General features: G+C 31.8%; 2 protein-coding genes across 9 annotated transcripts in view; one reads left to right on the forward strand and one right to left on the reverse strand.

Annotated features, from left to right (window-relative positions):
- The window catches only part of LOC142324971 (COMM domain-containing protein 4), a 454,946-nt gene that overhangs the window by 114,191 nt on the left and 314,045 nt on the right, over positions 1-26,710 (forward strand). For 2 of the 8 annotated variants that reach the window (XM_075366153.1, XM_075366152.1), the window contains exon 3: positions 12,796-13,001. The exons of the other annotated variants lie outside the window; for them this stretch is intronic. The gene's annotated coding sequence lies outside the window, so the exon portion shown is untranslated. The remainder of the gene's footprint in view (positions 1-12,795; positions 13,002-26,710) is intronic. 8 annotated transcript variants of the gene reach the window in all.
- The window catches only part of LOC142324970 (uncharacterized), a 256,615-nt gene that overhangs the window by 90,432 nt on the left and 139,473 nt on the right, over positions 1-26,710 (reverse strand). The window lies entirely within an intron of this gene.

Below are 26,710 nucleotides of genomic sequence, written 5' to 3' on the forward strand. Positions count from 1 at the left end.
CCTCTGTAACTTTCAATTTTTCTGTCCTGTTGAAGTAGGCCTTTAAGATATCCCGCAAAAGAATTTTAATAATGTTGGTTATTGTACATCATTAAACCAAAAAATCGGGTAACCCTTAAATTTTCACACAAAACTACCACTTCTTATGGTATAAGGCTAAACAAAAGTACCGTGTGTTTCAAAATGAATATCAGTCTTTTAAAGTTACGTAAATTTATTAAATTTTACTTACATCGATAAATTATACATGAAATGAAAGATTACAACAAACAGTTTTTCCTATAAGTGTTCAATGTGAATACCACTCGTCACACAGAACACATCTAGCCGATAGGAGAGTTCATCCCATATTTTTATCAACAAGTCTGGAGTAATTGATGCGACAGCTGCTTCAATCCCGTGACTCAAGTCGGGTAGGTCAGCCGGTAACTCTGGTACATACATTTGATTCTTTATAAATCCCCAAAGGAAAAAATCGCACGGCGTCTAATCGGGCGAACGTGGAGACCACGGCAAACAACCCCTGTCATCTGGTCCCCGACGACCGATCCAGCGGTCGGAGAGAATTTCATTCAACCGTTCACGTACAGCGTTATGCCACTAAGGAGGCGCACCATCTTGTTGCCAAATAAAGTTCTGTGGTTCGTGGAAAAAGCCGTAGTTGTAGCATATCAAGATAATTCATTCTAGACACACTTGCATCCGCTAAAAAGAACTACCCGTAAACTTGCCGTCGGGATACGCCATAAAAAAATTTAATTTTGTAAAAAATTGAGTCTCATTCACATTGCAATATTTCGTGAGGATTATATGATCCTCAGATACGCACATTATGAGCGTTTAATTTTCCATTAACGTGAAATGTTGATTTGTCACTGAATACGATACGATAAATAAAGTCTTCATCTTACGTTGGATCATTTCATTTGCGAAGCTAGCACACCCAAACTATAATCTGTAGAGCTTGTAACAGCCGTAAACAATATGGACGCAGTTGTAAGCGTTTCTTGAAAACCCTCCACACAGACGTCACTAGAATTACTAATTCGCGGCTAGCCTTTCTAATTTATTTCCTAGGATTATGCACAAAAGATTCTCTTACACGTGCAAGATGTCTTCGGACACTGTTCGTCACCGTGCACTCTTCCTTTTACAAATACAGCCAGTGGTTTAAAATTATTGTTTATTCCATCTACGAATGTTATTATCACCCGCGGGATCACAACGGAGTTTCAAACGGGAGTCACGTTGAACGGTAGGTAATTTCAGATTCACACTTTCCTAACTGCAAAACACAGAACGCTTTGTGTTGACGGGTCGCCATCTTTGCAACTAGCGCTTTCAAGCGGAACATACAGGAAACATTTTATAAGTTTGCGCACAGCTAAAACTGTTGAATTGTTCTTTCATTTCATATACAATTAATCAATGTGCATGAAACTTGATAAATATTACATAACTCGGATATTCATTTTGAAACACACGGTAAAGATTACCTTGATATTTCGCATCTCGATAATAGTGAAAGTAACTAAAATCTAACTAAATAAAGGAGACTATAATGCCGCATGTTCTCATAAACAATAACATTAATAATAAAAACAAACAATAACTTTTTCTGAATGCAATGGTTTCTGTTAGAATTTGTCTTGTAAACACAATCACTCTAGTATCAATCACAAAAATTCTGACCTGAAACGTGAAAATTAGGCTCATTATAAATAACGTATCTATGGATTAGTTTGAAATATCTCTTAATTATGAATTAATTTTAATATATATATATATATATATATATATATATATATATTTACAAAAATTAATGATTTGGATGATTTTAATTTGATTTATCATCATCAGTCTGTTGTTGAATAATATGAATTCTTCAGGATCTAAAGTTTGGTTTTATAGGCTCTGTTATAAAATATGGATTTTGTTGGTAGTAAACATGATTTATATTAATGATATGGCAAAGACTGCGATATGATAAATTTTCGGGAATTGAATGTTCTCTTTCTAAACGTGTTGCGCTTTGATGTACGTCAGCTTTTACATGTTTTTAAATGTTACGAGTGCTAAAATTTTTAAATTGTCTATTCTCCTTTAGTTCATTATATTACGTTCATTATATTCTGAACCTGTATTTTTCTATTTTATCATAAACAACAAAACAGAATAGTTTTTGGCGTTAGAGCTGCTCTCGTACGGTCGGCAAAATATTTTCAAAGATACTGCTAAATACGCTTTACATTTTCATTTTTTATAAATAATTCACTGGAAACGTAGAATATTCAACATTCTTTCCTGCCATTTTGTTTTATTAAATGCAAAATATGGAAAAACATGAGGTAAGAAAACCTTACCTCAATTTCTCTAATATATTCTTGTGTTTCAAATTCAAAATAATCGATTTCCCCTGCTAGAGTTTTACCTAGAATGGAATTATAAGACTTATAAAGTCATGAATCTGTTATATAAAGTAAAATCTATACCTGATAGACACGTTGATTGTTAAGTAATTATTATTACGACCACAAATCATTATCAATGTTTGTTTATCTTTAATCTTTAAGAAAATAGAAAATTATAATAACAAATAAAAAAATATTTGGAATCAATACATCAAGGGTTTATGTGTCATTTAAAACAAAATAAAACAACCTCCTTATATACGATCCAAGCGAAAATCAAAAGAAAAACTTATGTAATATATTCTATAGTATTATATTCTATCTATTGTGTATTATAGTCTTATCTGAAAACGTCTGAATGGCTATAACGCTTCGATTGATTCCCTTTTATAAAGCAGAATAGATAACAATTTAATAATCTCAAGGAGTTCAGAACTTTATGAACTTTTCAGAAATATCTCTTAACAAGATAAAAGTTTAATGTGTGCATGTACGGTAAAAATGATAAGGTAAAAACTGTACGAGAAAACAAGAAAGTTAGATAGCGAATACATTCGTCAAATTATTTACAATAAACTTAAATATTAGCTTAGTAAAGTAAAGAATAGAAGTAGATCAAATCAGTCAAATTATTGTAAATTTATTGTTCTGTTATTTCTTATTTCTTGTGTTTCCAGTTATTTCTTATAATTTTAATTGAATCATGAATTGGTCATTGTCTTCAATATTTATTTTAAGATTATTAAAAGTCATATTTTTTATTGTTTTTTTAATAAAATAATTTGGGTTTGTTTTTGTTATCATTTCATTTTAGTCATCAGTTACTTGAATAGATTGTTGCAATTCTCCATTTATTTTCTCTCAATCATGATACTCTTTTAAATCATGAATAGCTATTTCCTGCATGTACTCTTAGCTATTTCTTTCCTTTTAGTTTTTAAGTTTTATTTATTTTTCCACACCCCTGTTTGAATCTCAAGTTTGTAACCTAAATATTTTGTCCACCCTCTTGCGACTCGTACTTAAATGTGTTTTAAAACGACTTAAAAAGAACATTACTGATCTAGGGTTTGTATGTATGTAAGTACGAGGCATGTTTTTTTTTTTAAATAAGTACCGTTTTGATATAAAAAATAATCAGGAAAACGTTTTTTGAAAAACATTATATTCACGTGAAAGCCTGGATGTTAATCTATATGTCTACATACAGTAATTTCCGTCTATATTAAGGCACTTATTGGGTCTGATCAGCTTCTGCGTTTCAGCTTCATAGAAATTGTCGCCTGAGTAGATAACCATTACTGAACGGCTATTTTGACATCTTCGTCGTGGCGCAGACCACTGGGGTTAACGAAACTGTAAACTAAGACTAACAATCACGTAATGACGTCTGTAGCAAGCCGATAGATGTATTACTCAGTCCACATGCGGGAAACGGCGTCAGCAGCGCTCCAGCGCACGAATATCAAAGCGGTAGTTGCTTAAAAAACGTACCTTTTGTTTGGAAAAATTAGTAGGCTAAGATTTACCTGAAAAGCATATTCAAGCAATGGACGTCCATACAGTTTACAATCTTTTGATAGTACTGGTATTTTTATTCAAGATTAGAGTAAATCATTAAATATTAACATATTTAAAAATGTTAAAAATATTATTTTTTCCAGGTCAGTGTATATACTGAAAAATTGCTTTTCCTTCAGGAACAGGGCAGTGGGCGCTAGATCAGGTCTATACGGTGGTGATCAATTTATTCCCAGCCAAATGACGCGATGAGATGCCCTCATATTTTAGCCCTTATTTATTTTGAGGGTTCGTATGGTCGAGCATTATCAAAAGTAGAATTTCCGTTATGAGCTTGTCTTCTGTTTTGGATTATGCGACGCAATTTGGTCAAAGTCTCATCATAAATCTCGTTTCACCCCGAAGACATAAAATCAACAAGCAACAACCCGTGTCTACCCCAAAACACAGTGCCCATGATCTTCTGGGTTGATATTGTTTGCTTCAACTTCACTTTCTTGGGAGATGTTCAGTTTCTCCATTTTAAGCGCTGTTATTTTGATTCTAGTGTAACGTGAGACGCCCATGTCTCATCACCGGTAACAATTCGACTTAAAAACGGATCGCCTGTGTTGCTGTTTCTCGTGAGAAAATTCAAAGCACTAGCTAAACGTTTGTTTTTGTGCAACTCTGTAGCATTTTTGGTACCCAGAGTGAGTCCGATAATTTAAACGTACAGATACAATTTCATGGAGAACACTTCGTAAAATTAAAGGAAATTCTTTACATAGTGATGAAATCGTAAACCATTTATTCTCACGAACTTTTACATTAACGTTTTGCACCAGCTCATCAGTAATGACAGATTAGCCCACTCCTTACCACATCGTGTACGTTTATTTGGTCCTCTTTAAATCTCGTAACACGTATTCTCACCATTTCATTGGACATAGTGTTATCCTCGTACACGTCACTACCTCAACTTGTCGATGAATTTAGGCCTCTTTCGTATCTCTTGCATTTAAGAAACGAATTGCAACACGAATTTCACAATTGGCGGCACTGTCTATAGTCATAAGCATTTTAAATACGCACAGAAAACTGTAAACAAAGACTAAAATCACGCACTGACGTCTGTAGAAGCCAGTAGATGTAATTACTCTGTTCACATGCACGAAACGACAGCAGCTCTCCAGCAAAGATGTATCAAAGCGGTATTTGCTTACAAAACATACCTGGTATTTGGAGAGATTAGGATGCTAAGATTTACCTAAAAGGCATTTCCAAGCAATGGGCATCCATTCAGTTCATAGTCCTTTGTTAATGTGGTATTTTTATTCAAGACTAACAGACCTGGAAATGCTTCGCTATTGCTAGATATGAGTATATATATATATATATATATATACTGATTAAATGAACGCATTTGAAAGTTTTATAAAACATTAACAAAATGAACATTACGAACTTCACAAAATTTAACCTTTCCCTTTTACCCTTTCTCCCTTCCCCCTTTCCTTTTTTTCCTTTTCCCATTTTAATTTTTCCCACTTTCATTTTACCATCTTTCCCGTTTCCTCTTTCCCCCTTTCTCTTATTCTTTTTTCTCTTTTCCCCTTTCCATTCTCTTTTTTTTTAAAAAAGCATGTTTTTACCTGTCACAGGTTTGACATCTTAGGTATATAAAAACACGCACGTATTCGAATGCAACGTTGTGTCAAAATTTCAAAGCTATCGGTGAAGAACTTTCGGAGATTTAAGATTTTGAACAAACGAACATTTATATTTATATAGATAACATTAAAACATTATTGCTGGAAAATATTATTTTTGCCAGTTCTGTACGAATACTCAAAAATTGTTTTTCCTTCAAATATTAAAGAACCATCTTGCCTATCCTTAAAATTATTCGAAATCTAGAATCATACTGATGAACTATAAATCTTTCAGACTCTACTAAAGTTAATAAATAAAGTTAATCAAATGGAATTTTATGTAATAAAAAAGATAGGACATTTTTCTTTCTCATAATGAATTCTTAAGACCTTAGACAAACTAATAGATCGATTCTTATATGAAGTCTTAAGTTAAGTAACGTTAGACATAATTAATAAATTTTTGGATAAACTTTCACTCTCATAAAATACTTGCATTATCTTGGAAGTTGTGGAAAATCCTTCTTCATTAATTAATTAACAAATATCTCTAAAATTCTTGTGGAAGGTTTACAATAAATTAACAAATTCTACAACAGTTTATATAATAATTTTCTGGGGAGAATTATTTTAACATCGAATTTTTATTACTAATATAGAAAATTTAGGGTAAAATAATTTTGTCCGAGTTGTAACGAGTTTATTTTTTTTGGGGGGTTCTGGAAGTGTTAAATAATGTAACATATTTTGAAAACAGATTATATAAAATAATATCTGTTCGATAGAGAAAGTTGAACCTCATATGTCTGTACATAAAATCTTTTGCATAAGTAATTATTGATGATAAATGGAAAATTATTTTGATAGAAACGAATGAAAAAAAATTGTGTACCGGTTAAATATTTAAATTTATGAACGTAATTTTTCAGTAATTGTTTCAATTATTAATAATCATGTCGTGTAATACACTATATTCAAAAACTGGTAAATTTATGTGGTATCCTATATAACCTTGTAGTTTTTTATTCTTTTCAAAAACAAAGTGGTTTTCATATTTTATATTTATCGTATCGTATAAAATCATGTCATTCATTGTTTCCGCTCTTCTTATTTATGCCCTTTTCATTTCACATTTTTCATTTTCCTTTCACCCACTCGCTTATAATTCATTTAAGTTTTACTGCTTCTTTTATTAGAGACTGTAAAGTTTGTAATTTTTTATTAATCAACATTATTCATCCACTTTGTGTAATCATCCGAATTTTTTTTTTTACTTTGTTTTTTATGTTTTCATTTCTAATAGGTTTGCATAAAGACGTTCTTCAGACTTTAAAATGTTTGTCAAATTCATCCTGTTCTTAAAAATTATTTTATTAACTGGGCATAACCGACACAAAGTTTATTTTTTTGTAAAATATAATGGGTTATTAGTACGTTTTATCGGCTTGTTCTAATAACCAATTAAAATGTAACTTCTCAAATATATCATGGATCTATCGACATGAGAAAGCGCAATTAAAGTAGAGTTGCTTCATTTACAATCGATTGTATGCAGGGAATGGTATGGATTTTTTTCTTTTCATTGATGGTATGGTTAGAATCATTGTAGCTGTTGTCTCTGTTGTAGAACTCTGGATCTAATTTTAAATAATGTTGCAGTTACTTTTAATTGGTTGGAACATAATTATTATTTTTTCAATATGGTGTCTAGGGTTAAATTACCGGTATTGCCTTAGAGTTAATCGGAATAAATCCAGAAAGAATTATATTTTGTACTTGAGTGTAAAACAGTTTATATCAGTTTTGTAAATATTTTATCGGAACTTTTTTTTATACATGAAAAACTGAGATGGACTTAGTAATCCGATTATAATAAATATTTAAACAAAATATTAAATAATGAACAATTTTCAATAAAAAAAAGATTAATAAATAATATTTTAGCTAAATATTTATAGAACAAGAGTGCTGCTTAATACAAGGATTGATTAATATGTACGTTAAAGATATGATAAAAAATCTGATGTAGACCACATGATTTCTTTGTACGCCTAGATTATATATACACATTTTTTGCTGCACTTCATTTAAACTTATTTCATTTGAAAGAGATGCGGATCCTCCAGTTCATTAGTAAAATGGACAGTTACACATTTGCGTTGTAGTGGACACCACATTGCAGTCGCTCAAGTGGTATGTGGTGTAAGTGAGAACTTGTCGGATCCGTAACCACGGTCACATCGGTTCGAATCCGACTTCATATACATATATTTTTTTTTAACTTTTTTTTAATGTTAAGTATGATTTATTAATAATTATAAATCTCTGTAAAAAATTTTGAAGTAAAATAAAAAGTACATCAAATTTTATTTCACTAATAACTTCTGATTATTTTCAATTTTTTTATTGTTATTATTGAGTTATTTTTTATTGTAAAACTTTTTTTACAATCGGAGGTTAATAATTATTAATAAATTAATATAGTTAAATTTAAAAAAAAGTTTTTTTTTAGGCACATCGGATTCGAACCGATGTGCCTTCCCGTTGTAAGATCCAAATATTTCATTAATTAAAATTTAATTTGGCGATAACTCCGGAACCAATGAAATAAGTATTACTTATGATATGTTGTTGAAAAAATCTCAGTGAGAGCTTATTACTGCAGTTAAGAAAAAGTCCAAGATCTGTAGTTAAAAAAACGTTTTTGGATTTTGGATCCAGTCGATTGCACTCAAAAGGGGAGATGCTCAACTAGATATTACAACAATTCCAAATCCAAAATTTTAACATTCTACAATTAATGGTTTTTTTTAGTTATGCGAGATACATACGTACGTACAGGCGTCACGCCGAAACTAGTCAAAATGGATTCAGGGATGGTCAAAATGGGTATTTCCGTTAAAATCTGAAAACCGGAATTTTTCGCGATCACAATATGTCGTTTACGTCTTACTAGGAAGTAAAAACAATGTAGCGAAAGATGAGGATATCAGTATAGGAGGAAGGAGAATAAATTCTATAAAGTTCGCAGATCACTTCTTTTTTTGCAGGAAATAAAGCACAGGATATGTAGCAGATGATTTCCAAAATTATAAATCATTATGACAGAATATGGAATGAAAACGAATGTTAGGAAAACAAACATAATGAGGATAGGAAACAATAAGCCGATGGATTTTTACATCAAACAAGAAACAATCGAAAGTGTAAAACAGTGCAGATGTTTAAGTTTCATGTTAATAAAAGATTGTAAAGGTAAAAGCGAAGTAAAAACAAGTATAGCGATGATTAAGGAAGCAATTTACAGTAAGAAACGGATATTATATAGTAAGGTAGAATTAAAGTTGTAAAAGCGTCTCGTGAAATGTTGCATTTGAATTAAGTATACTTCTTCTGTATGGATGTAAAACATGGAGACTTTGTAAAAAAGAGAAATAAACGCTCGAGGAACCTTAAGTGTGAGTTTGAAGGATATTGAAGAAGATTAAATGAAAAAAAAAATTAATTAATTAAAGAGAAGAGAAGAATTTAGAATAGGAAAGCTAACTTGCTGAGACACACCATGAGAATAGGATCGATTAAAACAGTGTTAGAAATATCAGCAGAAGGTGCAAAAAAGAGAGATCAAAATTGTGTAGAATGTAAAAGGAAGTAAGATCTTAAAAATTTAATTTGGAAAAGAGGAGACGTACGGCAATATAAGGAATCTACCTTGCAACAAATAATCATCCGATGACGAATAATAGTTAACAATAATAGATATTAAAATGACAATTTTAATTCCCAATGAAATAGGGAACTCAGCACATGCATGAGTTTTATATTTTAAATTTTATAATTAAAATTTTTTTTATAAAACACATTTCAAGGAATGTGTCACCGTTAGTTATAATTAAAAAAGGTATAAATTAATTTTTAAATATATTTTGTAATCTAAAAATTATACTACTAATAATCTCTCATATTTTGGCTTTTTGAAGTCGCCGGCAAATTAAGAGTTAGTAGATAGAGTAATTGATAGTTGTCCTAATTTGACGACGATTTTTAAATATAAAGAATCGGGAAAAAACGGTAATTTGTTTTATTTTTTAGGATAGTAATTTTTTTAAATGGGTCTTGTATTTAAAAAAAAGTTTTTTTTGTCATAAATTAATAAATTGTTCCACGGAAAATCAATCAATAAAGTTTTTATCGATATTTTTTCATTGAATAATATCGATATTTTAAATTTGTGATACCGAAAATATCTATCTTAAAATAATATTGAATTTATTCTGTATAAAATCTTAGATACGTTTATTATACTGGAAGCATACACTGATTAAATTAAAAGCATTAAAGAATTATTGTTGAAAATTTATTATTACGTGTTATATTTTTGTACTTTGTATAATCATGTCCAGGTTTTATCTTTTACTGACGTTTTAAAGTACAGTTTAATTATCTTTCCTTTATTTCTATACGTTGTTTGAAGGATTTTAATGCTTTAATTAAATTTTAAAATTTATAAGAGGATAGAATGAGTGTTAAGACTTTCTTTAATAGGTTTTATATTTGTCTTTTTTTTTACTTTAAAAAAAGTTTTTATAACTAATTTTCTGTAATTATCATCATTCTTTTTATCGTAATATATTACTCACCAAATCCAAATTTTTTCCAACAATGCGATAAAATATTATTTAGTGTTAATTGAAATTACTGTATATGTGGTCGATATGTTAAAATATATGGTTATTTTATTGGTTAAGAAATCTCAAAAATGGTAGCATTTCTTAGTAAGTAAATTTAATTTAATTTTATAATTTATGGTTATTGAAAATATAATTGTTATTTTGACAATCTCTCTTGATCTATATACTATTTTCTTGCTGTCCATAAGGAACGTAAAACATTTCCCTATGAAAAATTACGTACTAGTTATTTTCCCAAAATATTATTTTTAAACTTTTATTATTCACCTACCACCTCGGAAAAACTTCAAAAGGCGTTGGATGCTGTCAAATTATGGCTACGTAAATGGAAGATACGGATTAACTCCGAAAAATCCAAGCGCGTTACGTTCGTTTACGATGAGGAAGAAAGATAGTCCACGTGTTCACCTTGTCAACGTACATATTTTGCACTCCAACAGCCAACAGCCTTCCGTGTCTAGGATTACACCTGGATTGTAGCATGACATGGAGGGACATTGAGAAACTGAAGCATCTTGACGTCATATTTAAGAGGATGTTCTAGCTAGTGAACTGGGGATCTGAACTCTCTTTATCGAACAAGATGCGGATATACCAAGTGTTCTTCAAGCCAATTTGGATATCAGAATTAAACTACGGGACACTGCTAGTAAGAGTAATATGAGGGTCATCCAGAGGTTTCAAAGAAAAATTCTTAGAACATGGTGCAACCACCATGGTTCGTGAAGAATACCGAGATCCATAAGTACCTGGGGATCCCGATTTTTCGTGAAGTGATTGAACGTCTAAGCACGAATATCTCAACTTAACTCTCATGTTAACCATCTCGCTCTAAATTTTTTGGACAGTAGCGAGGCTGTCAGACGGTTCAAAAGGCTTCACATGTTGGACCTGTTGATCGGACCTAATAGTGGAGATGTAAGCCTAAGTTGTACGACTGTGAGGTTACTGAAGAATTCAGAAGGATGGTGTGTGTTTCGAACGGGTTATACTCGGTTGATCATGATTATAATATATTTTACGGCTTTCTGTAATTCTGAATATGTGTTTACTTTCTGGTTTTTTAGTTTTTTTTTTCAAATTAGATTATTAGGGCAATTTACGTATTGTTTATTACATTTTTATTTGTTTCGATTTCGAAGATTGTTACTGGAAACTCCTCTTTCACGTAAAATTTACTTGTGGTTTCTAAAAGCAAATCGATTGTACAAAGAAAAAACTTATTTTTTTTAAATAAAATATGTAACTTCAGATACATATAAGTTACTTTTATATGCATATATACACATTTTGTATTAGTAAAATCCGCTCAAGCAACGTTGTATTCTACGGAAATTTTAGTGTTTTTAGTAAAAAAAATAATAAAACGGTTTATTCAAGAGGCGTACTTTTAAAAATATACAAGGTCTGTAAATAAAGTAATGTGACTGGTTCAGAAAACCTTTTATTTACAATCCAATTATACATGGACTCTATCACCTTCGAAATATTTCTCTTGAGAAGCCACGCAACGCTTCAAACAGTTTTCCCACTCTTCATAGCAGTGTTGGAACTTAGAAACCGGAATAGCCTTCAGATGGTCGGTTACATTTTTTTTATGTTATGTTTTCTACTGTTCCAAAATGGTGTCCTTTGAATTGTTTTTTTAAAGTCAGGAACAGGAAAAAGTCGCAGGGGCTCAAATCAGGTGAATAAGGTGGTTGAGGAACTACAGGAATGTTTTTCTTTGCCAAAAACTTAGTAATTGGGAATGCAGTGTGAAAAGGCACATTGTCATTATGCAGCATCCAGTTGTCTTTGATGGCTGGTCTCACGTGGGAAACTGTTTTCCGCAGTCTTTCAAGAATATCTCGGTATTCATATTGATTTACAGTCTGCCCTGTAGGCAAGAATTCCTTATGGACAATGTCATTACTATCGAAGAAAAAAATTAGCATGGTTTTGAGTTCTGATTGGTTCATTTTTCCTTTTTTGGGACGTGATGAGTGTCACTCCTTGCTCTGGCGTTTTGTTTCTGGGTCGTACTCAGATATCCAAGATTCATCACCAGTACTAATCGTTTTTAAAATGCCAGGAAGACTTTTCTGTAGATTTTTAACATACTCGATTATTCATTAAATTCACGCGTAGTCGTTCGTTTTATTGAAACCGGTAGTCTAGATAAAAAGATAAGGTCCGGCCGACCAACAATTTTAAATTACGAATCTTTAGAACGTGTCCGTTTATCCTTTGAACGATCTCCTCAAAATTAAATAAGGCTATTTCAATAGACTGGGATGTCATACGGAAATGCCCGCAAAGCCACAAAGAAATTAAAATTACGTTCCGTATCGTATTCATGTCGTGCAGAATTTGCGAGAACACGATCGTGTAAAAAGATTCAGTTATTTTCAAACGGTTTATGCGTTTTGTTCGCGACCGTATTCGGATCTTGGATAATATTTTCTTAGTGACGAGGCATGGTTTCATATAAATGGCTATGCAAACAGCCGGAATAATTGATATTGGAGTGAAGAGAACCCTCATGTTTTGTTACAGGCTACATTACATCCAGAAAGATCGGAGAGAGGTGGCGATTTCACGGAAAAGAATACTGGGCCCATTATTTTTCACGGAAACATCTGAACGGTACCAGCTGATTATAACTGACTTCATAGCACGACTAGAAGAAAGTGAATGAGATTTATGGTTGCAGCAAGATGGCGTAACAGCTCACACAGAGAATAGCACAGTATTCCTGCTAGGTGAGTTCTTTGGGGAGAAAATCATTTCCTGTGATCTGCGGTTACCTGTGATCACTCGACCTAGATTTATTTCCCACGGATTTTTGTAATAGATGAATGTGTTTTGGATGAGAAAATGATTTTTTCTCGAGTAATTCTTGACAAGTCGTTGTTTGTTTAAGCTTTCTAGTTGCTTTATTATTTTTCAGGGCGTTTAAAGCTGGTAGTGTTTCACGTTTTCCTTGATTTTAATTAAAAAAAGGAGCTTTTGCTCCAGATTTTTGTTAACAGTGTCAAATAACCGATTTTGTTATCGTAATTAATATTACCAAAAAAAGGTTGTATATCTAACAATTTTCATTCGTATAAATTTGTAGTCTTACACAGATTTATACATATGAATTTTATGTGTATGTGGGATGTTTCTCATATGAGCGAAATTGAAGACAAACAACAAAGTTTAGATTTTTTTGTTATTAAAGATTGATAATATACGCGCTTTGTCAGATAACCTTTTGCTTTATTTTACCGAAAACATTTAACTTAAGATTGTTTTAAGTAATCTTCAGAAATAACTAAGAAAATTAATTATAATTCAATAATAATCAAAGAAACTAGAACGGAATTAATTAGTGTAAAATTTAATAATGAAATGATATCTGATAATACTGGTAATTTAATTTACGAAAACCTTTGTCTAGAACAAGGTTTATACTAAAATTTAAGCATTAAACATTTCCTTTTCCTTCATTAACTCGTCACGTTCATCGCAGAAATTCCCTCGGATATTATTAATAAATTAATTATTTTATTCTATTCGACTGTCTATATCTAAAATATCCTCCCTTTTACTGCTTAACATGTTTTCTAATTAACAAAAAAGTAAATTATATTAGGGACCCGGGAAGTACTATACAACTTTAGAAAATTTAAATTGAATTTCCCAAAAACTTATTTTGATGGTGATAGGCAACTATTATAAAGTTTCTTTAACATAATTGTAAATACGAGGTGGGTGAGGAAAGTAATGAGACTGACTTTTTACTTACCAAAGTTTTTATTTTTTTCAAACAACAATATTATCCCCTTCAAAGTAGTTCCCTTGGGCAGCTATACACCGGCGGAGTCGTTGTTACCATTCCTGGTAGCAGCGCTGGAAGGCTTCGACTGGTAGGGCTTTTAACTGGTCGGTCACAGTCTTTTGAATGTTCTGCAGAGTTCCAAAATGATGTCCTTTTAAGACATGCTTCAATTTCGGGAAAAGGAAAAAGTGACAAGGACTCAAATCAGTTGAATAGGGGGGTTGAGGAACTGTAGGAATGCGTTTTGAGGTCAAAAATTCCGTGATGGAAATGGCGTGTGACACGGGGCATTGTCATGATGAAGCATCCACTTGTCTGCAATGTCTGGTCTCACGCGAATCACTCTTATCCTGAGCCTTTCAAGGTCACCTTTGTAAAACACATGGTTGACAGTTTGTCCTGGAGGAACAAATTCTTTATGTGCGATACCTCTACTGTCAAAAAAGCAAATCAGCATGGTTTTGGTCTTTGATTTACTCATTCCAAATTTTTTCGGTCGAGGAGATGACGGGGTGTGCCACTCTTCGTTTGGTTTCAGGATCGTACTCAAATATCCAGGATCCCTCAAATATCATCACCTGTGATCACACGATTGAAGAATTCTTGGTCATTGTCAGTCCTCTCAAGAAGATCAATGCACATGTTTCATCGATTGTCCTGTTCCGTTGTGAGGTTTTTCGACACCAATTTCGGACAAACCTTTCGCAGTCCAAATCGTCTGTCCAAATTTGAGTACGGTGAGAGTATTTAAATTTAACTGTCCACTCATCATCCTCATTGTTTAACGAGGTCTGATCTCACAAGACCCTCACACACTCAACGTTTTCGTCAGATTTTGAAGTTGAAGGTCTCCCTGAGCGAGGTTGATCTTCATCGCTCCCTTCCAAAAACGTTCGCGGCCTTCCAAAAACGATTTTTACCAGCGGAAAACTTGTGCTCTTGATAAGCAATGTTCTCCATAGGCCTGTTTCAACTTTTCAAAGGCTACATTCGCGGATTCCCCAAGTTTAACACAAAACTTGATTGCACAACGTTGCTCTAAATTCCGATGCTCCATTTTCGTAACACAACTTCACTGATGGCGCTGTCAAAAATAATGTGTAGGCTGAACGGAGATGAAAGTCGCACTGAGTGGAAGGGATGAACAAACCGGTCTAGCAGAGACCGGTAGACACAGCATTACCAGATCGCTCGCAGTGTTACAAATCTCATTACTTTTCTCACACACCTCGTATATTAAAAAACTTCGTGACCATTCATTATTAGAAACTACGTGACTTATTTTTTGGACGTATCTTGAAGTTTGTTAATTATCGATGACAAAAATATCTTTAAAAAATCGATTTACGAAAAAAAATCATATTACAGTTGATATATACGAATTATCTAAAAGTTTATCAAAAGAGTAAACATCATTTTTTTTATTATAAGAAAAGATGCGGAAGACGTTGTGATTTTACAGTCTTAGTAATCGGAATTTAGCTATTTTTGCGCCCTTCTTTGTCGTGTCATTGAATCAGCCTTATTACCTCAATAAAATTAAGAGAAAAGTTATTAAAATACACTGTCAGTATAAATTAACATAAATTGGTATTATTAAATAACTTTAAATATGAATTTTAACCCTTGTAATAATTAACAAATAAACACTTACGTATCGTTTGTTAATATACAAATGAACGCTAACCAACGCAAATCTGATGGATATTGTTTCTATTATTAATAGTTCTAGTGTTTCTGTTACACGTATTGTAAAAATTTCTAGGTTCTTGTTAAATGATAAATTTTCCTGAGATACTGAATTTGATTTCCTTTTCAACCAGATTAAAAATTATTAGCCTTTGAAGCATATTAATCAATCTTATCACGATATATTTAATATTCGTTTATTTTCTGCAATCAGTTTTCCAGCTACTGCTATGTCTGGGTGTGTGCGTACAGGAAAATGCAATTACCGCTACAGGCTTGTCAAACCTGACGTAGCTGCAGTGTACGTGTAAATATACCGGTAAACATGTAGTCTGGAACAGACTTAGGTCGACCATTCCTTAGACGTGTGATTAATTGAAACCCAACCGCTAAACAACATCTTTATCCACTTTCTAGCTTCCAAATCCAACTGTTTTTACAAGGAATCGTACCTTAGAACTCTCGACTTCAAAAATCAACTGATTTTGTGATGACAAGTTTTATCAGTAGACTAACCCGGCTGGTTTTAATGTTATTTATTATGCCTTTATATACTCCCGTTTAAAAAGTGCCAATAATATTACTTGGAGTTATTTTTAATAGAATGAATTTTCAGGGTAGAAAAATCATCTCTCAGATATTTGTTTGATGTTCGTAAATATATCCATATCTATAATGAGTAAATTAATAATTCATGTATTTATGATTACTTATGACCTCATTTATTCCTAAAAAAAAAAAGTTAGTAAATATAGAAAATAATAGTATTCACTGATTTGTGAAAATGTTTTAAATATTTGAAAAATGACAGTTTTACGTTAATGTATTTATCGTCACATTTTTTTGAGACTTCATGTAATACATTTTCAGTCTTTTAGAATTAATAAATTCTAAAATTTCAAATGATGATGAAAGTCGAAAATTGCTATCCTGATTGTACTTGATTTAAAAAAAAAAAAAAATTTTTAAATCTATAAAATTATTTTTGGGTAAGAGTTCAGTTATATTCCGTAAAATACCTCAAAAGTAATTTTTTTTTAATTCACTTGCTTTTACGGATTTTCTGTTCAGATTTTTTTCGATAATACAATTTTCTTAAGTAATACCCTTCTGTCGATTTAAACAAAATTAACTTCATTACTTCCAGTTTTAGTTTCTGATAACTCAAGATGAGTTACAGTTATAATTGTTACCTAATAGTGAAAAATTTCTTTACAAATAGTAGATAAAACTTCTTTTGTAATTAACTTAATTCTGTCACAATAAAAAGACAAGTTACACATTATTAAAAAGCAAATAACTATACTAAAACAAACAACTTAAAGATAACGAATAGTAAAATAAAAATGGGCAAATATTCGTATTCATTTTAAAACGAAATACATCATCCGAACTGTAGTCAGTGTTGAAATATGTAATTAAAATTATCTTATTTTAATTAGGTATTTATTATTATAAAATATCTAATTTACAATAAAAACTTTTATCTCTTAGTGCTGTTATTCATTTTAGGCCATACATATTTCTTTATTTGCTATTATGTTGGTGGTCTTAAGATCTTTTTTTGTATTAGCAGTGTTACAATGTCTGTTAACGTATTTAAATGTTTAGAAATCCTTTAAATGAATGTGAATTTTCATTGTATATCCAAATTATACATTTTTCAATAACGTTAAACATGTTTTTAAGATAATTTATAAACGATGTGGGTAAAATTGATTAACTAAAAATCTAACCCTTGTAAAAAAAATTACATTTTTTTAAAAATATTTATCGTCTTCATATCTCATCATCTAGTCACCCGAGTTTTACTTTCCTAACAGCACACCTCTAGAGCTGACCCGGGAACACCAAAAAACAAAAAAAAAAAGTGCGGGTTAATGTGCGGACTATGTTTTTTGGCGCTTAATAACTTTTGACTGGACAAACCTATTTTCATGAAATTTTACACATAAACTCATGTATATGGGAAATTTTTTTTGTAAAATTTGGGGTCAATGTCTTTTGAGTAGATTTTTTTATGGGGTCAATTTTCTCAAAATTTTGCAAATATAATTTTACTTCATATTAAGTTCAGTACATCCTTGCATGCTTATCTTACCATTTATTTTTAAATTTGCCCTTAAAATTCCTTCCCCCTTTCCTAAAAATGAAAAAAAATTTTTATTTATTGCATACTTTTTAACCGAATTATTTTGTAATGTTTTTTAACGCATAGTGGTAGTGCAAGTAGTCAAAAAATAATTTGGAGGCAATGTTTTAATAATGTGGAGGCAATTGGGTGGGAAAGACGATCAGAGTTTAAAATATCAATTTTTTTTATTTTTTTAAACTTTTTTTGTTTATTTAAATTTTTTATGTCAGAATACTCAACAATTAGCCTAACTATTCATGCATCAAAAATCTTAACTAGAATTCTGTACAGAATTAAGAGGAGAGTGGAGTGGAAAAAGTGTTAACAGAAGACCAATTTGGTTTCAGGAAAGTATATGGACAAGGGGAGTAATTTTAGCACTCAGATTAATAGTAGAAAGAATATTAAAGAAAAACAAACCAGCATACATGGCATTTATTGACTTAGTAAAGGCATTTGATAACTTAAATTGGAATAAGATGGTCAGCATTTTTAAAAATTTAGGGTTCATGTATAGAGATAAAAGAACAATTGCTAACATTTACCGGAACCAAACTGTAACAGTAATAAGCAAAGAGCATAAGAAAGAAGCCATAATAAAAAGGGGGGTCCGACAAGGATGTTCCCTATCACCGTTATTATTTAATCATAGAACTAGCAGTTAATGATGTTAAAGGAACAATTTAAATCTGAAGTAACATTGCAAGGTGAAAAGATAAGGTACTACGATTTGCTGATGATTTAGTAAGTCTAGCTAAGATTATAAAAGATTTAGAAGAAACAATGAGTGGCATGGATGAAGTCCTACGCAACAGCTACCGCATAAAAATAAACCAATAACAAAACGAAAGTAATGAAATGTAATAAAAATAATGTAGGTGGACCATTGAATATAAAAATCGGAAGAAAAGATTATTTAAGTAGAATTTTTTTATTTGGTAAGTAGAATTACTAAAGATGGACAAAGCAGGAGCTATATAAAATTCCGAATAGCACAGGCGAAACGAGCTTTCAATCAGAAGTATAATTTACGTACATCAGAAATTAATTTAGCGTCAGGAAAACATTTTTGAAAGTATATGTTTGAAGCGTATACAGGATGAAAAACTTGGACGATCGGAGTACTTGAGAAGAAAAGATTAGAAGCTTTTGAAATGTGATGCTACAGGAGAATGTTAACAATCAGATGGGTGGATAAAGTGACAAATTGATGAAGAAAGTGCATTTGGAAATATATAGTTAAAAGAAGAGACAGACTTATAGGCCTCATATTAAGGCATCCTGGTATAATCGCTTTTATATTGGAGGGACAAGTAGATGGGAGAAATTGTGCAAGCAGGCAACGTTTGGAATATGTAAAACAAATTGTTAGGGATGTAGGATGTAGGGGTATACCAAAATGAAACGACTGGCACTAGATGGGAATCTTGGAGAGCTGCATCAAACCAGTCAAACGACTGAAGACAAAAAAATTTTAATAACAATATTAGAATAAAATTTCATTATAATTCAGCCCTCACCACCAAAAAAGGAATCATAGGTAACGTAACTTTTTATTGGTTGTACATTTTCAGTGGACCTTTTTTTAGTTTCTTCCATTTAACATAGTAAAACGTAGAAAAACCAAAAGGTTTACTTATAAGGTGATTTTGGAGGTAGGAAGGAGAAAGAATATCAAATTTTTGAATTTTTAAAATCTTTTTTTGATTTAAACATATAATGATAATTTAACATAAAACTTCATCTTAAATTTCCCCATCCCTAAAAAACAAATCTTAGGTAACTTTTTCTTGTATTATTATTTTTCCGCTATGTAACAATAAATTGCCAATGACAGGAATGTATTATAATTTCGTTGTCAAAATTTTTTCAAAAGTCATTATTCAGTCTGTTGTACTAATAAAAAATTTTAATAGATATTTCGTGATTGTTTTAGTGGTTTTATTTTTATAAATTTATAAAACTTAATAGAGGCGTCGCATATAGAATTTTATAACCAATTTTAGAGTATTTTTGAATTTCGTAATCTTCAAATTTTCAAAAAATATATAAATCCGTGGAGGATCACCTTTTAGAGTATAGTAACACCTTACCTTTCCGATCCTCGTGGCACAATTGGTAGCGTCTCGGCCTTTAATTCGGAGGTCCAGGGTAAAAATCATTTCATCTCATCTTCTTAGTAATACCTAACGGTGGTACCGGATGCTAAAAAAAATCCTTCCTTGTTTTTTATTTTAACTCCCCCTTAAATTAAAAATAGTTGTTCTGTACATCATTTAAAATAATAAGGTATGATGCGGTAAAAATAAATGTTTCATTTTTTCGTACGTCCAACCTGTTATAAGGTGTATGTGTGCTCGGTAATATAACCTGTTATTTTCTATAGCTTAATCCGGTTTGATAATTATTTTGATAATCTAAAATGTTTAAGTTCAGTGCCGTAAATATAAGATAGTAAAAATGTAATATATTATAAGAAAAGAAGAAATATTTTAATTAAATATTTTTTACCTCCATTTTTTGTGTCCTGTTTAACGCTACTTATTTTCTTTTCAGAGTATACAACTTGATATCTTTTATTAAATATTTTTGTTCTTTTTGTTCATGTTATCCTTTTATTTTTATTTTTTTCTTTTGTTATGTCTTATATTGTATTTTGTTTGTTTAAGTATATCATTATATACGATATTATACATCTTTCCCTTGTTTTATCTTAAACAAAAAATTTAGGAACATTTTTTTCAATTTTTACTAATACTTATAAATTAATTTTTAATAATGTAAAATGGTCTTATCTATTTGACGATAATGTATTTCATGTTTATCATACAAAAATTATTTAAAAAAATATATATACGTGTGTATGTATGCATGTATTTTAAATATATATATAATTTTTTTTATAGACCTGCATTTACAAGTTCTTATTTATATGTAGATCTTACATAACATTTTTCCCCTTTAATTTCAATTATAATTTTCTTTAAGTATACTCGTTAATTATTCACGTCTAGATTTTTACTTCCTTGGACGAAGTAAAGAAAGAATTGTTATCGCGAAAAATTTCGGTTTTTAGATTTCAACGGAAATATCCATTTTGACCATCCCTGAATCCATTTTGACTAGTTTCGGCGTGACGTCTAAACGTACGTAATTATCTCGGTACTTACGTATCAACGCCACCGCAGCTACAGCTTTATTTAAAAACAAAGTAGTCAATCGGATTTCGGTGGAAAATGGGCCGATAAAGAGTTTAACATAAATAGATAAATATTTATTTTATAAATATAATTTAACCAAACTTAACCTACGCTCGCTTCGCTCGCTAACCTTGACTCATTAACGCCGTAATTTTTTGAATATTTATTTAATAAATTCAGTAATTTTAAATTACTGAAATTGTAATTGTAAATTATTATTGCAATAATTACTGAATTTATTAAATAAATACTCAAAAAATTACGGTGTTAATGAGTCAAGGTTAGCGAGCGTAAGTTAAGTTTGGTTAAATTATATTTATAAAATAAATAAATATAAATAACCATTTATATTCTTTTTTGAATATGTTTCGGCCCATTTTCCACCGAAATCCGATTGACTACTTTGTTTTAAAATAAAGCTGTAGCTGCGGCGGCGTTAATACGTAAGTACCATTATCTCGCATAACTCAAAAACGATTAGCCATAGGATGTTGAAATTTTCGATTTGGGACTGTTGTAAAATTTAATTGTGCACCTTCCCTTTTGATTACAATCGGCTGGACCAAAAGTCCAATAAATCCAAAAAGGTTTTTTTTAACCGCAGATTTTGGATTTTTTTTTAACAGCAGTAATAAACGCTCATTGAGACCTTTTCAACGATATATCATAAGCGAAACTTATTTTCATTGGTTCTAGAGTTATAGCCAAATAAAAGTTTAAATGATGAAATATTTGAATCTTAAAACGGGAAGGAACATCGATTCGAATTCGAGTTTATATACTTTTTTTTAATATAAATATATTGATTTTTAATAATTATTAACTTCTAGTTGTAAAAAAGGTTTTACAATAAATAATAATTCACTAATAACATCAGAAGTTATTAGTGAAATAGAATTTTATGTATTTTTAAAAGTGTGTATATGTAATTTAATAGGTGTACAAGGAAATCATGTGGTGTCCACATTATATATATATATATATATATATATATATATATATTTTTTTTTTTTTTGTCTTCAGTCATTTGACTGGTTTGATGCAGCTCTCCAAGATTCCCTATCTAGTGCTAGTCGTTTCATTTCAGTATACCCTCTACATCCTACATCCCTAACAATTTGTTTTACATATTCCAAACGTGGCCTGCCTATACAATTTTTCCCTTCTACCTGTCCTTCCAAAATTAAAGCGACTATTCCAGGATGCCTTAGTATGTGGCCTATAAGTCTGTCTCTTCTTTTAACTATATTTTTCCAAATGCTTCTTTCTTCATCTATTTGCCGCAATACCTACTCATTTGTCACTTTATCCACCCATCTGATTTTTAACATTCTCCTATAGCACCACATTTCAAAAGCTTCTAACCTCTTCTTCTCAGATACTCCTATCGTCCAAGTTTCACTTCCATATAAAGCGACACTCCAAACATACACTTTCAAAAATCTTTTCCTGACATTTAAATTAATTTTTGATGTAAACAACTTACATTTCTTACTGAAGGCTCGGTTAGCTTGTGCTATTCGACATTTTATATCGCTCCTGCTTCGTCCATCTTTAGTAATTCTACTTCCCAAATAACAAAATTCTTCTACCTCCGTAATCTTTTCTCCTCCTATTTTCACATTCAGTGGTCCATCTTTGTTATTTCTACTGCATTTCATTACTTTTGTTTTGTTCTTGTTTATTTTCATGCGATAGTTCTTGCGTAGGACGTCATCTATGCCGTTCATTGTTTCTTCTAAATCCTTTTTATTCTCGGCTAGAATTACTATATCATCAGCAAATCGTAGCATATTTATCTTTTCACCTTGTACTGTTACTCCGAATCTAAATTATTCTTTAACATCATTAACTGCTAGTTCCATGTAAAGATTAAATGGAGACAGGGAACACCCTTGTCGGACTCCCTTTCTTATTACGGCTTCTTTCTTATGTTCTTCAATTGCTACTGTTGCTGTTTGGTTCCTGTACATGTTAGCAATTGTTCTTCTATCTCTGTATTTGAACCCTATATTTTTTAAAATGCTGAACATTTTATTCCAGTATACGTTATCGAATGCCTTTTCTAGGTCTATAAACGCCAAGTATGTTGGTTTGTTTTTCTTTAATCTTCCTTCTACTATTAATCTGAGGCCTAAAATTGCTTCCCTTGTCCCTATACTTTTCCTGAAACCAAATTGGTCTTCTAACACTTACTAACACTTCCTAACACTTCCTCCACTCTCCTCTCAATTCTTCTGTATAGAATTCTAGTTAAGATTTTTGATGCATGACTAGTTAAACTAATTGTTCTGTATTCTTCACATTTATCTGCCCCTGCTTTCTTTGGTATCATTACTATAACACTTTTTTTGAAGTCTGACGGAAATTCCCCTTTTTCATAAATATTACACACCAGTTTGTATAATCTATCAATCGCTTCCTCACCTACACTGCGCAGTAATTCTACAGGTATTCCGTCTATTCCAGGAGCCTTTCTGCCATTAAAATCTTTTAATGCTCTCTTAAATTCAGATCTCAGTATTGTTTCTCCCATTTCATCCTCCTCAACTTCCTCTTCTTCCTCTATAAAACCATTTTCTAATTCATTTCCTCCGTATAACTCTTCAATATATTCCACCCATCTATCGACTTTACCTTTCGTATTATATATAGGTGTACCATCTTTGTTTAACACATTGTTAGATTTTAATTTATGTACCCCAAAATTTTCCTTAACTTTCCTGTATGCTCCGTCTATTTTACCAATGTTCATTTCTCTTTCCACTTCTGAACACTTTTCTTTAATCCACTCTTCTTTCGCCAGTTTGCACTTCCTGTTTATAGCATTTCTTAATTGCCGATAGTTCCTTTTACTTTCTTCATCACTAGCATACTTATATTTTCTACGTTCATCCATCAGCTGCAATATATCGTCTGAAACCCAATGTTTTCTACCAGTTCTCTTTATTCCGCCTAAGTTTGCTTCTGCTGATTTAAGAATTTCCTTTTTAACATTCTCCCATTCTTCTTCTACATTTTCTACCTTATCTTTTTTACTCAGACCTCTTGCGATGTCCTCCTCAAAAATCTTCTTTACCTCCTCTTCCTCAAGTTTCTCTAAATTCCACCGATTCATCTGACACCTTTTCTTCAGGGTTTTGAAACCCCAATCTACATTTCATTATCACCAAATTATGGTCGCTATCAATGTCTGCTCCAGGGTAAGTTTTGCAGTCCACGAGTTGATTTCTAAATCTTTGCTTAACCATGATATAATCTATCTGATACCTTGCAGTATCGCCTGGCTTTTTCCAAGTGTATATTCTTCTATTATGATTTTTAAATTGGGTGTTGGCAATTACTAAATTATACTTCGTGCAAAACTCTATAAGTCGGTCCCCTCTTTCATTCCTTTTGCCCAGCCCGTATTCACCCACTATATTTCCTTCCTTGCCTTTTCCAATGCTTGCATTCCAATCTCCAACTATTATTAAATTTTCATCTCCTTTTACGTGTTTAATTGCTTCATCAATCTCTTCGTATACACATTCTACCTCATCATCATCATGGGCGCTTGTATAATATAGACGTTAACAATCGTTGTCGGTTTAGGTTTTGATTTTATCCTTATTACAATGACTTTATCGCTATGCGTCTTGAAATACTCCACTCTTCTCCCTATCTTCTTGTTCATCACGAAACCTACTCCTGCCTGCCCATTATTTGACGCCGAGTTAATTACTCTAAAGTCACCCGACCAAAAGTCGCCTTCCTCTTTCCACCGAACCTCACTAATTCCTACTATATCCACGTTTACCCTATCCATTTCCCTTTTTAAATTCTCTAGCCTACCAACCTTTTTTAAGCTTCTAACATTACACGCTCCGACTCGTAGAATGTTATTTTTTACTTTTCTGGTGACCCCTTCCTTAGTAGTCCCCACCCGGAGATCCGAACGGGGGACAATTTTACCTCCGGAATATTTTACCAAGGAAGGCGCCTCCATTATTGCTTTTGAAAATGCAGAGAGCCACATTTTCTTGGAAAAAAAAACAGCTGTAGTTTTCTATTGCTTTCAACTGCGCAGTACTCAGAGGACTGAGTGATGTTGATATGGCCGTTTAAGTCATAGTGACTCACGCCCCTAACAACTACTGAAAGAGCTGCTGCCCTCTTTCAGGAATCATTCCTTAGTCTGGCTCTCAACAGATACCTCTCCGATATGGTTGCACCTTCGGTCCAGCTACTCTGTATCCCTGAGCATTCAAGCCCCCTCACCAACGGCAAGGTCTCATGATTCATAGAGAAGGCATACATACATACATACATACATACATACATACATACATACATACATACATACATACATACATACACACATATAAAATATTGAGTAATTTAAAATACACCTCAAAAATAATACCGTCTTTAAAAAAACAACGGAAAACTTTCCAAAAAGCTTCTCACCTACGAATTATACTCTATTTAGATAACTTCGTTCTCTATTTTAAATTCATTATTTAAAAAATTCCTTAATATATATATATATACACACGAGGGTTATTTTTTTTTCAAGGTCCGATCGGTCACGAAACTAAAACCACAGTGAAAATAAAAATTTTTTTATTTGTTAGAAGCACTTACATAGTTACGCTATTTCTCTACATAGTCGCCACTCCGATCCAGACATTTGTCACAGCGCGGCACCAACCCTCCAACACCCTCGTCACAGAACGGAGACGCCCGTGCCCTCAGCCGCGCTTCCACGCCGGTCTGCAGATCGATGTCTGCGCCAAAATGCCATCCTCCTAGCCAGCGCTCCATGCGAGCAAAGAGGTGAAAATCGGATGGATCCAAGTCCAGGCTATATGGTGGGTGAATAAGATTAAGCGGAGAGGAATGTTGTCATCAGGAATTGTCTTTCTCCATGACAATGCTCAGCCGCACACTGTCTTCTCGTATTCCTTCTTTTTTTAACCAATCATAAGGTGAGAATAATTCTTATCATTATCAGGCACGAAATTTCACCCAATCGTATTCGTTCTTTTTTACCCAATCATAAGGTAAAAATAATTCTTATCATTATCAGGCACAAAATTCCACCCAATCGTATTCATTCTTTTTTAACCAATCATAAGGTGAGCGTAATTCTTATCATTATCAGGCACAAAATTCCACCCAATCGTATTCATTTTTTAACCAATCATAAGGTGAGCGTAATTCTTATCATTATCAGGCACAAAATTCCACCCAATCGTATTCGTTCTTTTTTAACCAATCATAAGGTGAGAATAATTCTTATCATTATCAGGCACAAAATTCCACCCAATCGTATTCATTTTTTAACCAATCATAAGGTGAGCGTAATTCTTATCATTATCGGGCGTAAAATTTCAACCAATCGTATTTTTTGTTTTTTAACCAATCATAAGGTGAGAGTAATTCTTATCATTATCAGGCACGAAATTCCAACCTATCGTATTCGATCTTTTTTAACCAATCATAAAGTGAGAATAATTCTTATCATTATCAGGCACGAAATTTCACCCAATCGTATTCGTTCTTTTTTAACCAATCATAAGGTGAGAATAATTCTTATCATTATCATGCACGAAATTCCAACCAATCGTATTTTTTTGTTTT

The sequence above is a fragment of the Lycorma delicatula genome, chromosome 5 (genome assembly GCF_047948215.1).
Source record: "Lycorma delicatula isolate Av1 chromosome 5, ASM4794821v1, whole genome shotgun sequence".
Classification (NCBI taxonomy): Eukaryota; Metazoa; Arthropoda; class Insecta; order Hemiptera; family Fulgoridae; genus Lycorma; species Lycorma delicatula.